The sequence below is a fragment of the Triticum dicoccoides genome, chromosome 1B, assembly GCF_002162155.2.
Source record: "Triticum dicoccoides isolate Atlit2015 ecotype Zavitan chromosome 1B, WEW_v2.0, whole genome shotgun sequence".
In the NCBI taxonomy this organism is placed as follows: Eukaryota; Viridiplantae; Streptophyta; class Magnoliopsida; order Poales; family Poaceae; genus Triticum; species Triticum dicoccoides.
In genome coordinates this window covers 568,365,137-568,381,120 of record NC_041381.1, presented here as the reverse complement: position 1 = coordinate 568,381,120, position 15,984 = coordinate 568,365,137, and the positions used below count along the sequence as shown (strand labels likewise).

Below are 15,984 nucleotides of genomic sequence, written 5' to 3'. Positions count from 1 at the left end.
GCAACGCCTAGAATGGAAGCGCTGCACTGTGGTGTGTGATGCCTCCTGGCTAGGCGCTGCACAGGTCTGTACCTATCCAGAGAGCAACAGAATGTGTGTCATGCTACAGACCTGTGCAGCGCCTAGCCTGGAGGCGTCGCACTCCACAGTGCAATGCCTGGCGCGGAAGCGCTGCACTGTGGTGTGTGACACCTCCTGGCTAGGCGCTGCACAGGTTTGTACCTATCCAGAGAGCAACAGAATGTGTGTCATGCTACAGACCTGTGCAGCGCCTAGCCTGGAGGTGTCGCACTCCACAGTGCAACGCCTGGCACGGAAGCGCTGCACTGTGGTGTGTGACGCCTCCTGGCTAGGCGCTGCACTGTGGTATGTGGCGCCTCCAGGCTAGGCGTCACACATGTCTGTAACTTTTCCTTTGTTCTGTTGCTCCGTGTTGCTCCAGTTTTGCATCACAGATAGTTGCATCACAGAATAAGCATTACTAAGAGATTTAAGTTAAACATTACCACCAACATAGAGTTCAACACATAGAATGACCATCACGACAAGTTCGACATTACCACCAACATAGCTACCATTACTACCATTACTAAAAGAGAACGACGACTAGTTCCTTCCGCGCTTGCTGGCTCCTCCCCCTCTCTTGGAGGGTATCTTCTTCACCTTCCTAGGGAGACGAACACGCTCCGGCTCTGGCTCCGGTTCCTCCATGTCATCCACATCGTCATCCAAATAGTCGTCCAAAGCCGCCATCCGCGAGGTGCCGACCGTCCTTTTGCCTCTTTGGGTGAAGTCCTCAGGTGTGTATTTGTTGATTCCCTTCCTAGGCTTTAACTCGTATGCAGACCGAACCTTGTAGGTCCCCAAGGACATATCATCAGAAACCTATGCATCCACAAAAGATATGGAAAGACCGTTTGTGAGAATATAGTTAGCAATGCATCAACAATTGGATATATAACCTCAGGCCATACCTCTTGGGTGAGCACACCCACATCTTGGGTGACCACACCCACATCCTCATCGTCCAAAGGATTATCATGGCCAGAAGTTGGATCTGATGGTGTCGCCGACCTAGAACGTTCTGGTGATACATACTCGGGGTCACGACAACCGAAAACGTTTGACAGCCGCCTTAACTTTTGGCCCTGGCGCTGCAACATGAACAAGTGAATGAGACATCGAACGTAGCAACACATGTTAAGTGCTAGTTTGAAGGAGATGTGAACCTTAATGAATGCTCGAAGTGCACCTTCCCCATCGCTTTTGCCAGCCGGGGTTGTTTCCAGAATAGTGTCGGTCTCATCAGCTGCTTTCTTGATCTGGGCACGCTATGAACAGAAAAGGTATTAACGTGTTAGGCAAGTGAAGATGTGAATATTGCGAATTGAAAAGCAAAAAGGGCACATACCACAAAGTTCATCATTGGCCCCGCAGGGATCACGGAGTTGCCTTTCCTGACTAATGCGTTGTACTGGTGCTGGGCTACCTCATCAAAGACGGTGGGTTCTTCCAAAATCTTATCATCATACACCGGCTTGCATACCTCCACACGGGTGACGCCTAGAAACCATGTGAGATAGTTGTTGAACGCAATCGGGAAGTGCTCACGAAGCTTGGCTCGTTTTCCAGCCCTAGCTTGCTCCAAAGCAAGCGCCCACTGTATGACATACTTGTTGTGATGCTTGGCCCAATCCTTGATCTTCCGCTGCTTTTTCCTATCCAACCTACAAGTTAGAAACATAATATTAGCATCATCGAAACCGCCGAGAAGCTGCTAATTGCTCAAGGTTGATTATATCTTACGCGTGTAGCACTATATCCGTGTCCTCAAACTCCGCCGGGTGTGGCATGAACAAACCAAACTGACGGTACACCCGATGTGGCATGTGAAGCTCAACCGCCCAGTTGCATATGAGTGGACACCGCATATGCCAGAGATCCCTATCCCTAGTGCACATCGGATTCAGCCTGAACTCTATAGGGTTCCCAAAACTCTCTCCTTTTCCATACGGTTCCCATTCAACCTACAAAATTGGATAGAATGAAAAATTGATATCGAGTTACGATGGAAGCATGATAATAACTTATGCAATGTCAATTCACCTGCTCAGGCGTGATCGCGTCCATCTCGCTCCTGTACAGCTTGTACATGACCGAGGGATCATCCGTCATCTCATTTAACACATCCCACTTGTAAGCCCAAGTGGGGAGCCGTAGTGGGTCGTCTTTCTCGTCCCAATCCTCCAACTTCACGGTCTTCGATCGTCCAACCGGCAAACACTCCCAGCTCCATATGGAAAGTGCGAGCAAACAACCACCAATACCTCCAGATAGCCTACAACAGGCTTCGTCCAACTGCACATAAAAGAGAACATGGTTGAATTAATAGCAAGATCGCATTCATAATGTACCAACGAATTGAAACAGAAACAACTTCATACCTGTCTACACAAGTAAGCCAGTGTCGCTGAACCCCAACTCCATTTGCTATCGAAGACGGTCAACGCCTTGAGCCACATCCATGGAGCATTCTTGCCTGTGCCATCAGCAAACATACTCCTGGATATCACGTACCACATGTAGACACGAGCATATGTCTTCACCGTGTCCTCATTAGCATCCTCGGGGCAATTACTGAAGTTCGATACAATCCACGTGAAAGTAGCACCGGCTGCGACTCTTTCCTTCTTCTTGCCTTCTACTTCTGGTTCCCGCGGCTCCGGAGGAACCATACCGATAAGGGCAAGCATTTGATCGCGCCACCCATCAGAATCGGTGCTCATACATAGAGGTTTCCCATCGATAGGAAGACCGGTGATCATAGCTATATCCTGGAGCGTCAAGGTCATCTCCCCGGTCCGAAGATGGAAAGTGTGTGTCTCCGGCCTCCAACGATCAATAAGCGCGGTGAGTGCTGGAGCATTGTTGGGTGGCGTCGACCTACTAACCAACTGAATGAAAGGGAGAAGTCCTGTCTCCCTAACATCCAGCGTGTACCGCTCATCATAGCGCATCCACCCAAGGTTGACCCCGTGAGCCCGAAGCTTCAGAGGTGCAAGCTCCTACAAGCAAACAAACAAATCATTACATATGGGGGGTATGTGTTTAAAAAAAACACGAAATTCATAACACCGGCAACTTTCATTAATACTTGCTGCTTCACCGACATAGCGTACGACCGGTGTTGTAGATCCCAATGATCATTGAGAAGCCAAACCATCCTAGCAATTTGCAAGAAAGCTTTCTTGTCAACACGATTATCTTTTGAATAAAAAAAACTAAAGTACGGCTACTACATGCAAATTTCAAAGCATATGTATCCAAACCATTCTTGCCAATACAAATGTGATTTCAATAAACTAAACTAAGCCTACTTCATGCAAGATTCAATACAAATGTCTTTTCCATATAAATAAAATGTCAACCTATGTATCCAAACTATATAAATAACATGTCAACCTATGTATCCAAACCACATTCTAATCTAACAAGGGTTCCCCAAATCTAATACATGCAAGATTCAAACAAAAGTTCCCCAAATCTAATACATGCAATATTCAAACAAGGGTTCCTCAAATCTCCGAAATAGCATACATTCTATGGATAGAAAGAAGGGGATCGGAGAAAAGTACCTTCTAGGATGGATTGGTGAAGGAATCCACGGGCCAAATCGTCAGAGCTGAAGGATTTTGGAGAGGGGATTGAGAGGGGCAGAGGAGAGGGCCGTCGCCGCCGCTGTTCTGTAACTGGTAATGGGGTGGGTTGGGGACGGCTAGTGCGCGCGACTGCATCTAAGTCACAGTGCAGCGCCCGAGCACCAGGCGCTGCACATTACATGTGCGGCGCCTAGCACGGAGGCGTTGCACTGCTGGGTGCGGGCCCAGGGCTGCCACGGTGGATTGGTGTGCAACGCCCCTGTGCTAGGCACTGCATAGTAGGGTGTGGCGTCGTCGTGGCGGGCGCTACACAAAAAGGTTAGGGCTGTGAAATAGTTTCACGGCCAGTTCATTCCGTGAATTGATTTCGTCCATAGGTCAAAATGGTCAAATTTGCAACCACCCATCCTCGTCCGCTCTTATATAGCCTTTGTATCCAACTTCTTGTGCCCGGCCGGCCGAGGTGGGACTAAACAACAATCGGCAATACCTCGTGGTTCTGTGGGTACGTACGTACAAGCAGACTACAGCCATACATCGGCCTCATCAACTTGAAAAAGAAGTCCAGAACGGCTTCTCTGCTTGGGCCTTGCATGCAGTACTTTTTTTTCTATAAAAATCACCCCGTGGACTGATCCAACCAGCTGCATGCGGCTCCTTGTCTCAATAAATAAAAGCTGCATGCGCTCCTGTTGCATGCACGATCTGGCGCGCGATATTTTATTCTGGCACGGGAGAGCAGGCTAGTTTGACTCTTTGTTTAGCACATATGCTCGGTTTTTTATTCGGATACCCTGGGTACTACCGAACCGAGAAAACTTAGTTCAGTTAGCAGGTGTGAAAACCGATTTTTTCTGTCCTAGCCCAAAAAACCGAAATTTCGGTTTGTTTGGTTTCGGTATCGGTTCGGTCTTCGGTCCATCGTTTTTATTCATCACCAACCCTTCTTCATCATCAATATCATGATGCTCACCATCGGGAATGAGTAATTCCTTTATAGGCTTGCTGGACGGTGATGGGTTGGATGAGATTTATCATGTAATTGAGTTAGTTTTGTTAGGGCTTGATCCATAATATCCATTATGTTCTGAGATTGATGTTTCTATGACTTTGCTACTCACGGCCCGTATGGCCTTCTTGAATTCGGCACATTAGCATCATAATTCCAACTTCTTGTCACTTCCGGTCCATGTATGAAACATCTTGTCACCAACAAGATCTGAATCTCAGGCAAATATGATGGCTGGGACATTTAAAAAATTCTGATCTTGGTTCTCTGTAACCCCGGTAAGTCAAGATATCGTCCACTTCCCATGAGGATATTGTATGACTTATTCTACAAGTTGTTCATTATGGATCTTTTGTGTTTCCGAAGTCCGACCTTTACTTGATGTTATAGATACCAAACAATATCTATAATTGGGTTACGCTAGTACATCAAGGAGAACATTAGAAGCGGAGTGCTAAATGTCTCTTGGTGGATCATCCAGAATTCTTTCCCTTGGCATATCTAAGGTGGAATACGAGAAGGTGGTGTCCTCCTTTGCATCCGAATTCTCCATCTCTATTCATTGTGGTAGTATGAGGCGTTACCAGGATCTTGGCGTAGATGTTGGTAAAACCTTGATGAATATGGAGATGCTCAAGATCTTGAAAGCACGCTCAGAGACTAGGTTATATCCCCGGTATCAATCGGAATGTGCCTTCCGTTTGCCGAGTTGTTCTATAACCATAGTTTTCTTTCCAACCTGAGTATACAATTCTTTCAAATTCTATCAACGATCATTTGGTATTTGCTTGAGCCTAGTATGAAGAGTTTCGATGATCTATGTATCAAAAGTAATTCTTTTTGCCACTTAAGGAAATAATTCTACGAGTCACCTCCCTAAGGTGACCCATTTGGTATGAATAGAAATTAACTCATCGCTACTTTAAAACCGATGGACCATCTTATGTAAGCGTGGAATTGCTGCCTACCAAATTGAACCTTCGCCATCTGTTTCTTCCATCCCTCTCGAGGTGTGTTTTGTGTCTCAGCTCAAGAGATGTTTCAGCGTCTCACTCCACGACTTGATCATGTGTTGCTTGATCTTCATGAAGACCAATTTTCGTAGAGTTTTTCCCCTTTCTTTTGTCGTCGTGTTTGGATGAAGTTCTTGAAGGCAAGGTTCTCAACATCAAAACACTGCAATGGGTGGGGAGCAGTGACGGGTGGGGAGGATCACCACGGAGGGGGAGGGGAGGCGGCGGGGTGCTGAGAGGAGAAGCAGGTGAAGGGGACAGAGACGTGGAGGGGTGGAGGGGTGGCGGCTATGTTTTCACCACGGAGTTGCTGCCTTTTATAGGACGGCTAGGGAATCTCGATACTAGCCCTGCTAGGCCACATAATTACCCACCATTGCCATCTGTAAAAATATCCAACAGCTCACCTGGATCACTGAAATATCCGACGGTCGAGGTCGCTTGGGACCGAGAACGGAGGGACAAGGGCGGCTGGGAAAACTGATCGGATGGCCCATATGCTCCGGTGAATGTAAGAGCTCCATTTCAGACAATTCTCTAACTATTGGTACCCTAGATGTTGGGGATGAGAAAACAATTAGGTGTAGACATTCAAAGGCATATCTACATGTGACCTTCAAAGGCTATCACAATATGTTAGTGAAGTAGCAAACTCGTATAAAATATGCATATGAAAAAATATCCTAATTCATAATGAAATAAACATACCCAACAATCAAGTAGCTTTAACCATTTTTTATCACACAATGGCCATGCAGGTAGGCTACATAAACATTGCTGAAGATTAACCAAAGGTGTTGCCTACAAAATGGTGGTTCAATAATGCTAAGATGCTCCCAAAGTCCATCAGATGCCAAACTGATGAGCTGGCTAGTTAGCTTATTTGGCATATAGTAATTACTGGCTCAAAACAAAGAAGCGATCTCTAGAAAGTCTCTGGAAGCCAAAACATGCTATGCAAAAGTTCTATATATCATATAAATATGCAGGTTTAATCCAGCAAGCGAGTAACCTAAAAGTATATGATCAAATGATAGAGTAGAGTAGAGCTAGTAGGGACCTAAAAATTCAGAAACTCCCTATCCACTACACTCACGACTAGCTCATCTTATCTATCAATGCTACCAATTGAAATTCACATGTCCAAACAACATCGCATGATGTATGGTTGTTCAGGGCGGCCTGAGTTGACCGATCTAGTAATCCTCTTTTTCCAAAGCTAGGAATATGTATGTAGTTCAGTTAGTACCTTCGTTTTTCTGACACAGTTCTCGTGGTCACGGAAGTAGGCGTCGAGGTCGTCGCAGGGCTCCTCCCAGCCATAGCCACTCCACCCACGTCCGTGAACTCGATATATCGGATACGGACTGCTGCAAGAGTCATCCCAGCAGAAGTCAAGTCAGAAATCCAAAATTTTGTGATAAATAAGGAACTAGAACGAAAACTAATTGGTCCATTGGAGGTGTCACATACCGAAGAGTAATTTCCCAAAACAGTTTTGGAAACAGATTTCCGAGCAAGGAGATCAAAATTTGCAGGCAAAGTAGCAAGAACATGGGTTTGAGCAAGCTAGTGACTTTTTCTGGAGGAAGAAAAGGGATGGGTGACTGGGGTAAGTGAGTGGGTCCCCGTGAGACCTCTTAGGTGAAGCCATGTCGACCGGAGCATCATCGGGTGGGTTGTAGAGGATGATGTGGCTGATGTTGGTGTCAAAGGCGGGGAAGGAGTTCTTGGGCATCTGAAGATGGCATCGAGGGTACTACTCCACTGTGATGAAAGATTTAGTCGTTTGAGTAGCTCGGATGAGGTGTATGATGATGAGGCTGAAGCAGGACAAGACAACGTATGTGATAACTTCCTAACGACAAAATACCCCACAAGAAGACATGCCCATAATTTAAATAATAGAAAGTTCAACAACAGGAGATGTGATGAATTGTTTGTCATACACCTCCTTGTTCTTGGCAGTGCCGGCATTGTGTAGCTGGTCAACGAGCTCAGTTGGGATGTTGTGGCCAGTGACATGCATGATAGCTGAAATCTAGATATATAAAAGAAACTTGAATTTTTTTTGGGTTCATGCTGGAGTTCGCAGTGCTTGTAGTGCCGATGAACCACTACTAGCCACCAAAGCAGACAATGGAAGGGGTCTCCCGTATGGATTACTCACTAAGAACCACGTCGATGCCAAGTTTTCATGACCAGAATGCAGCTCTTGTTGCGTAAACTAAACCGAGCCATGCTCATATTCGGCTTGCCCTTGCAGCTCCCTGATGCCTACTACACAACCTTCCTCTTGTAGACGTTGTTGGGCCTCCAAGTGTAGAGGTTTGTAGGACAGTAGCAATTTTCCCTCAAGTGGATGACCTAAGGTTTACCAATCCGTGGGAGGCGTAGGATGAAGATGGTCTCTCTCAAACAACCCTGCAACCAAATAACAAAGAGTCTCTTGTGTCCCCAACGCACCCAATACATGGTAAATTGTATAGGTGCACTAGTTCAGCGAAGAGATGGTGATACAAGTGCAATATGGATGGTAGATATAGGTTTTTGTAATCTGAAAATATAAAAACAGCAAGGTAACAAATGGTAAAAGTGAGAGGTAATAGTATTGCAATGCTAGGAAACAAGGCCTAGGGTTCATACTTTCACTAGCGCAAATTCTCTCAACAATGATAACATAATTAGATCATATAACAATACCTCAACATGCAACAAAGAGTCACTCCAAAGTCACTAATAGCGGAGAACAAACGAAGAGATTATTGTAGGGTACGAAACCACCTCAAAGTTATTCTTTTCGATCAATCCATTGGGTTATTCCTATAAGTGTCACAAACAGCCATAGAGTTCGTAGTAAAATAACACCTTAAGACACACATCAACCAAAAACCTAATGTCACCTCAAGTATCCTTGGGTATGATTATATGATATGCATCACACAATCTCAGATTCATCTATTCAAACCAACACAAAGTACTTCATAAAGTGCCCCAAAGTTTCCATCGAAGAGTCATGACGAAAATGTGTACCAACCCCTATGCTAGATTCCCAAGGTCACGGAACCCGCAAGTTGATCACTAAAACATACATCAAGTGAATCAATAGAATGCCCCATTGTCACCATGGGTATCCCACGCAAGACATACATCAAGTGTTCTCAAATCCTTAAAGACTCAATCCGATAAGATAACTTCAAAGGGAAAACTCAATCCACTACAACAAAATAGAGGGGAGAAACATCGAAAGATCCAACTATAATAGCAAAGTTCGTAGTACATCAAGATCGTGCCATATCAAGAACACGAGAGAGAGAGAGAGAGAGAGAGAGAGAGAGAGATCAAACACATAGCTACTGGTACATACCCTTAGCCTCGAGGGTGAACTACTCCCTCCTCATCATGGAGAGCGCCGGGATGATGAAGATGGCCACCGGTGATGGACCCCCCCTCTAGCAGGGTGCCGGAACAGGGTCCCAATTGGTTTTTGGTGGATACAGAGGCTTGTGGCGGCGGAACTCCCGATCTAGGTTTATTTCTGGGTGTTTTTGTATTTATAGGAATTTTTGGCGTCGGTCTCATTTTAGGGGGGTCTCCGAGTCATCCATGAGATAGGGGGCATGCCCAGGGGGTAGGGCGCGCCCTCCACCCTTGTGGATGGCTCATGACTCTTCTGGCCCAACTCTTTTACTTCGGGGGCTATAGAGGCTTGCGGCGGCGGAACTTTCGATCTAGGTTTATTTCTGGGGGTTTATGTATTTATAGGAATTTTTCGCGTCGGTCTCACGTCAGGGGGGCCTCCAAGTCATCCACAAGATAGGGGGCGCGCCCGGGTGTAGGGCACACCCTCCACCCTCGTGGATGGCTCGGGACACTTCTGACCCAACTCTTTTACTTTGGGGGCTTCTTTTGGTCCATAAAAAATCCACAGAAATTGGTAGGTCAATTGGACACCGTTTGGTATTCCTTTTCTATAAAACTCAAAACAAGGAAAAAAACAGAAACTGGCACTGGGCTCTAGGTTAATAGGTTAGTCCCAAAAATCATATAAAATAGCATATAAGTGCATATAAAACATCAAATATGGATAATATAATAGCATGGAACAATCAAAAATTATAAATACGTTGGAGACGTATCAAATATCCCCAAGCGTAATTCCTACTCATCCTCGAGTAGGTAAATGATAAAACAAATTTTTTGATGTGGAATGCTACCTAACATATTTATCAATGTAATATTCTCTATTGTGGCAAGAATATTCAGATCCATAAGATTCAAAACAAAATTTAATATTGACATAAAAATGATAATACTTCAAGCATAGTAACAAGGCAATTATGTCTTCTCAAAATAACATGGCCAAAGAAACCTCATCCCTACAAAATCATATAGTTTGGCCATGCTCCATCTTCGTCACACAAAATATTCAAATCATGCACAACCCCAGTTTCAGCCAAGCAATTGTTTCATACTTTAGTGTTCTCAAAAAATTTCAACTTTCACGCAATACATGAGTGTGAGCCATGGACATAGCACTATAGGTGGAATACAATGGTGGTTGTGGAGAAGACAAAAAGAAGGAGATAGTCTCACATCAACTAGGCATATCAACGGGCTATGGAGATGCCCATCAATAGATATCAATGTGAGTGAGTAGGGGTTGCCATGCAACAGATGCACTAGAGCTATAAGTGTATGAAAGCTCAAAAAGAAACTAAGTGGGTGTGCATCCAACTAGCTTGCTCATGAAGACCTAGGGCATTTTGAGGAAGCCCATCGTTGGAATATACAAGCCAAGTTCTATAATGAAAAATTCCCACTAGTATATGAAAGTGACAACATAGGAGACTCTCTATCATGAAGATCATGGTGCTACTTTGAAGCACAAGTGTGGTAAAAGGATAGTAGCATTGCCCCTTCTCTCTTTTTCTCTCATTTTTTTTCATTGGCTTCTTTGGCCTCTTTTTTGATTGGCTTCTTTGGCCTTTTTTTTATTTCCTCACATGGGACAATGCTCTAATAATGATGATCATCACACTTTTATTTACTTACAACTCAAGAATTACAACTCGATACTTAGAACAAAATATGACTCTATATGAATGCCTCCGACGGTGTACCGGGATATGCAATGAATCAAGGGTGACATGTATGAAAGAATTATGAACGGTAGCTTTGCCACAAATACAATGCCAACTACATGATCATGCAAAGCAATATGACAATGATGGAGTGTGTCATAATAAACGGAACAGTGGAACGTTGCATGGCAATATATCTTGGAATGGCTATGGAAATGCCATAATAGGTAGGTATGGTGGCTGTTTTGAGGAAGGTAAATGGTGTGTGTATGGTACCGACGAAATTTGCGCTGCGCAAGAGAAGCTAGCAATGGTGGAAGGGTGAGAGTGCGTATAATCCATGGACTCAAAATTAGTCATAAAGAACTGACATACTTATTGCAAAAATCTACAAGTCATCAAAACCAACCACTACGCGCATGCTCCTAGGGGAAGGGTTGGTAGGAGTTAACCATCGTGCGATCCCGACCTCCACACATAAGGAGGACAATCAAAGAGATACCCCATGCTTCAAATTTGTTACACAACGATTACCATACTGCATGCTACGGGACTCACAAACCCCAACACAAGTATTTATCAAATTCACAATTACTCCACTAGCATGACTCTAATATCACCATGTTCATATCTCAAAACAATCATAAAGAATAAAACTTCTCATAGTATTCAATGCACTTCATATGAAAGTTTTTATTATATCCCTCTTGGATGCCCATCATATTAGGACTAGTTTTATAACCCAAGCATATTACCATGCTGTTCTAAGACTCTCAAAATAATATAATTGAAGCATGAGGGTTCATCTATTTCTTCAAAATAAAACCACCGTCGTGATCTAAAAGATAAAAGTGAAGCACTAGAGCAAATGACAAACTACTCCAAAAGATATAAGTGAAGATCAATGAGTAGTCGAATAATTATGCAACTATGTGAAGACTCTCTAACATTTAAAAATTTAATATCTTAATATTTTATTCAAACATAAATCAAAACAAAATAAAACAAAATTGACGCTCCAAGCAAAACACATATCATGTGATGAATAAAAATATAGCTCCAAGTAAAGTTACCGATAAACGAAGACGAAGGAGGGGATGCCATCCGGGGCATCCCCAAGCTTAGGCTCTTACTAGTCCTTGAATATTTCCTTGGGGTGCCTTGGTAATCCCCAAGCTTAGGCTCTTGCCACTACTTATTCCATAGTCCATCGAATCTTTACCCAAAACTTGAAAACTTCATAACACAAAAGTCGACAAAAAACTCGTAAGCTCCGTTAGTATAAGAAAATAAATCACCACTTTTGGTAATGTTATGAACTCATTATAAATTCATAATGGTGTAATATCTACTGTATTCCAAATTCTCTATGGTTCATACCCTCCGATACTACTCATAGATTCATCAAAATAAGCAAACACCACATAGAAAACAGAATCTGTCAAAAACAGAACAGTCTGTAGTAATCTGTAACTCTCGAATACTTATGTAACTCCAAAAATTTGGAAATTAATTGGTGGACGTGAGTAATTTGTCTATTAATCATATTAAAAAAGAATAAACTTAAAAACACTCTTCTGTTAAAAATGACAATTATTCTCGTGAGCGCAAAATTTCTGTTTTTTACAGCAAGATCGCATTAACTTTCACCCAAGTCTTCCCAAAGGTTCTACTTGGCACTTTATTGAAACAAAAGCTATAGAACATGATTACTACACTAGAATAATCATGTGAACACAGAAAAACAGTAGGGATAAATGTTGGGTTGTCTCCCAACAAGTGCTTTTCTTTAATGCCTTTTAGCTAGGCATGATGATTTCAATGATGCTCACATAAAAGATAAGAATTGAAACATAATGGGAGCATCATGAATAATATGACTAGCACATTTAAGTCTAATCCACCTCCTATGGATAGGGGTTTTGTGAGCAAACAATTCATGGGAGCAAGAACCGACTAGTATAGGAAGGCAAAACAAGCATAACTTCAAGATTTTGAACACATAGAGAGGAAACTTGATATTATTGCAATACTTAAAAGCATATGTTCCTTTCTCATAATAATTTTCAGTAGCATCATGAATGAATTCAACAATATAAATATCACATAGAGCATTATTTTCATGACCCACAAGCATAGAATTTTTATTACTCTCCACATAAGCAAAATTCTTCTCATGAATAATAGTGGGAGCAAACTCAACAAAATATTTATCATGTGAGGCATAATACAATTGAAAATTAAAATCAAGATGACAAGTTTCATGGTTATAATTATTCTTTATGGCATACATGTCATTACAATACTCATCATAGATAGCAACTTTTTTCTCATAATCAATTGGAACCTCTTCCGAAATAGTGGATTCATCATTAAATAAAGTCATGACCTCTCCAAATCCACTTTCATAATTATCACAATAAGATTCAACACCCTCCAAAATAGTGGGACCATTACTTCCTAAAGTTGACACTCTTCGAAACCCACTTTCATCAATATAATCATCATAAATAGGAGGCATGCTTTCATCATAGTATATATTCTCATCAAAACTTGGGGGACTAAAAATTATCATCTTCATCAAACATAGCACCCCAAGCTTGTGGCTTTGCATATCATTAGCATCATGGATATTCAAGGAATTCATACTAGCAACATTGCAATCATGCTCATCATACAAATTTTCATGCCAAACATTCTAATGCATTCTTCTTCTAACACATTGGCACAATTTTCCTTTCCATCATTTTCACGGAAGACATTAAAAAGGTGAAGCATATGAGGCACCCTCAATTCCATTTTTTTGTAGTTTTTTTATAGACTAAACTAGTGATAAAACAAGAAACTAAAAGATTCAATTGCAAGATCTAAAAATATACCTTCAAGCACTAACCTCCCCGGCAACGGCGCTAGAAAGATCTTGATGTCTACTACACAACCTTCTTCTTGTAGACGTTGTTGGGCCTCCAAGTGCAGAGGTTTGTAGGACAGTAGCAAATTTCCCTCAAGTGGATGACCTAAGGTTTATCAATCCATGGGAGGCGTAGGATGAAGATGGTCTCTCTCAAAAAACCCTGCAACCAAATAACAAAGAGTCTCTTGTGTCCCCAACACACCCAATACAATGGTAAATTGTATAGGTGCACTAGTTCGGCGAAGAGATGGTGATACAAGTGCAATATGGATGGTAGATATAGGTTATTGTAATCTGAAAATATAAAAACGGCAAGGTAACAAACAGTAAAAGTGAGCGAAAACGGTATTGCAATGCTAGGAAACAAGGCCTAGGGTTCATACTTTCACTAGCGCAAATTCTCTCAAAAATTATAACATAATTAGTTCATATAACAATCCCTCAACATGCAACAAAGAGTCACTCCAAAGTCACTAATAGCGGAGAACAAACGAAGAGACCACCTCAAAGTTATTCTTTCTGATCAATCCATTGGGCTATTCCTATAAGTGTCACAAACAACCTTAGAGTTCGTGTAAAATAACACCTTAAGACACACATCAACCAAAACCCTAATGTCTCCTAGATACTCCAATGTCACCTCAAGTATCCGCGGGTATGATTATACGATATGCATCACACAATCTCAGATTCATCTATTCAAACCAACACAAAGTACTTCATAGATTGCCCCAAAGTTTCTACCGGAGAGTCAAGACAAAAATGTGTGCCAACCCCTATGCTAGATTCCCAAGGTCACGGAACCCGCAAGTTGATCACCAAAACATACATCAAGTGAATCAATAGAATACCCCATTGTCACCACGGGTATTCCATGCAAGACATACATCAAGTGTTCTCAAATCCTTAAAGACTCAATCCGATAAGATAGCTTCAAATGGGAAACTCAATCCATTACAAGAGAATAGAGGGGGAGAAACATTATAAGATCCAACTATAATAGCAAAACTCGTAGTACATCCAGATCGTGCCATATCAAGAACACGAGAGAGAGAGAGAGAGAGAGAGAGAGAGATCAAACACATAGCTACTGGTACATACCCTCAGCCCAGAGGGTGAACTACTAACTCCTCGTCATGGAGAGCGCTGGGATGATGAAGATGGCCACCGGTGATGGATCCCCCCTCTGACAGGGTGCCGGAACAGGGTCCCGATTGGTTTTTGGTGGCTACAGAGGCTTGCGGCAGCGGAACTTCTGATCTAGGTTTATTTCTGGGGGTTTCTATATTGATAGGAATTTTTGGCGTCGGTCTCACGTCAGGGGGGCCTCCGAGTCATCCACGAGATAGGGGGCGCGCCCGGGGGTAGGGCACGCCCTCCACCCTCGTGGATGGTTCGGGACTCTTCTGACCCAACTCTTTTACTTCGGGGGCTTCTTTTGGTCCATAAAAAATCCACAAAAATTGGCAGGTCAATTGGACTCTGTTTGGTATTCCTTTTCTGTAAAACTCAAAAACAAGGAAAAACAGAAAATGGCACTGGGCTCTAGGTTAATAGGTTAGTCCCAAAAATCATATAAAATAGCATATAAATGCATATAAAACATCTAAGATGGATAATATAATAGCATGGAACAATCAAAAATTATATACGTTGGAGACGTATCACTCCCTGCTACTTCAAGTCATACAATCAGATCACAACCTACACTTGCACCTCCATAAATCTCGGCATGTAAACCTCAAACAAATCGACTCCATATACCAAATCCTGAGAACACGTCAAATTTAAATGAAAATAAGACCCCGATCTGAACTCTCAAAAGCATAACCCTATGCCGCTTAATACTACTAGAATTAGCTTATTTGCCGTCTGCCACTTCTTTGCCGTCTGCTGGCTGACGGCAAAGAAGGTCTTTGCCACTAGCCACAAGAAAACGGATGACAAAAAACTGGCTGATGGCAAACAAGGTCTTTGCCATCAGCCAGCAGACGACAAAGAGGTGGGTGGGTCCAGTTATTGTCTAACCCACTACGACCCACCGGCCCCACCTCTTTGCCGTCCGTCAGCGGACGGCAAAGAATCTTTGGCGACCGTTGGCAGACGGCAAAGAGATGTGTATGTTAACGGCCGTCCCGCCCCCATCCTCTCTCTCTTCTCTCACTGTCTCCTTCCCATCCCCACCCACACCCGCGCCGCCGCCTTCGACCCCATCCACCGTAGCTGGCCGCCGCGCCGCCCCGCACCCCTTCCCTATGGTGCCTCGACCTCCACCGCACCCCGCCACCCCTTCCACGCCGGCCCG

At 43.2% G+C, this 15,984-nt stretch overlaps 1 pseudogene; it reads right to left on the bottom strand.

The window, feature by feature from the left end:
- Window positions 1–2,338: 2,338 nt before the first annotated feature.
- LOC119350624 lies at window positions 2,339–10,791 on the bottom strand (annotated as a pseudogene).
- Window positions 10,792–15,984: the final 5,193 nt, after the last annotated feature.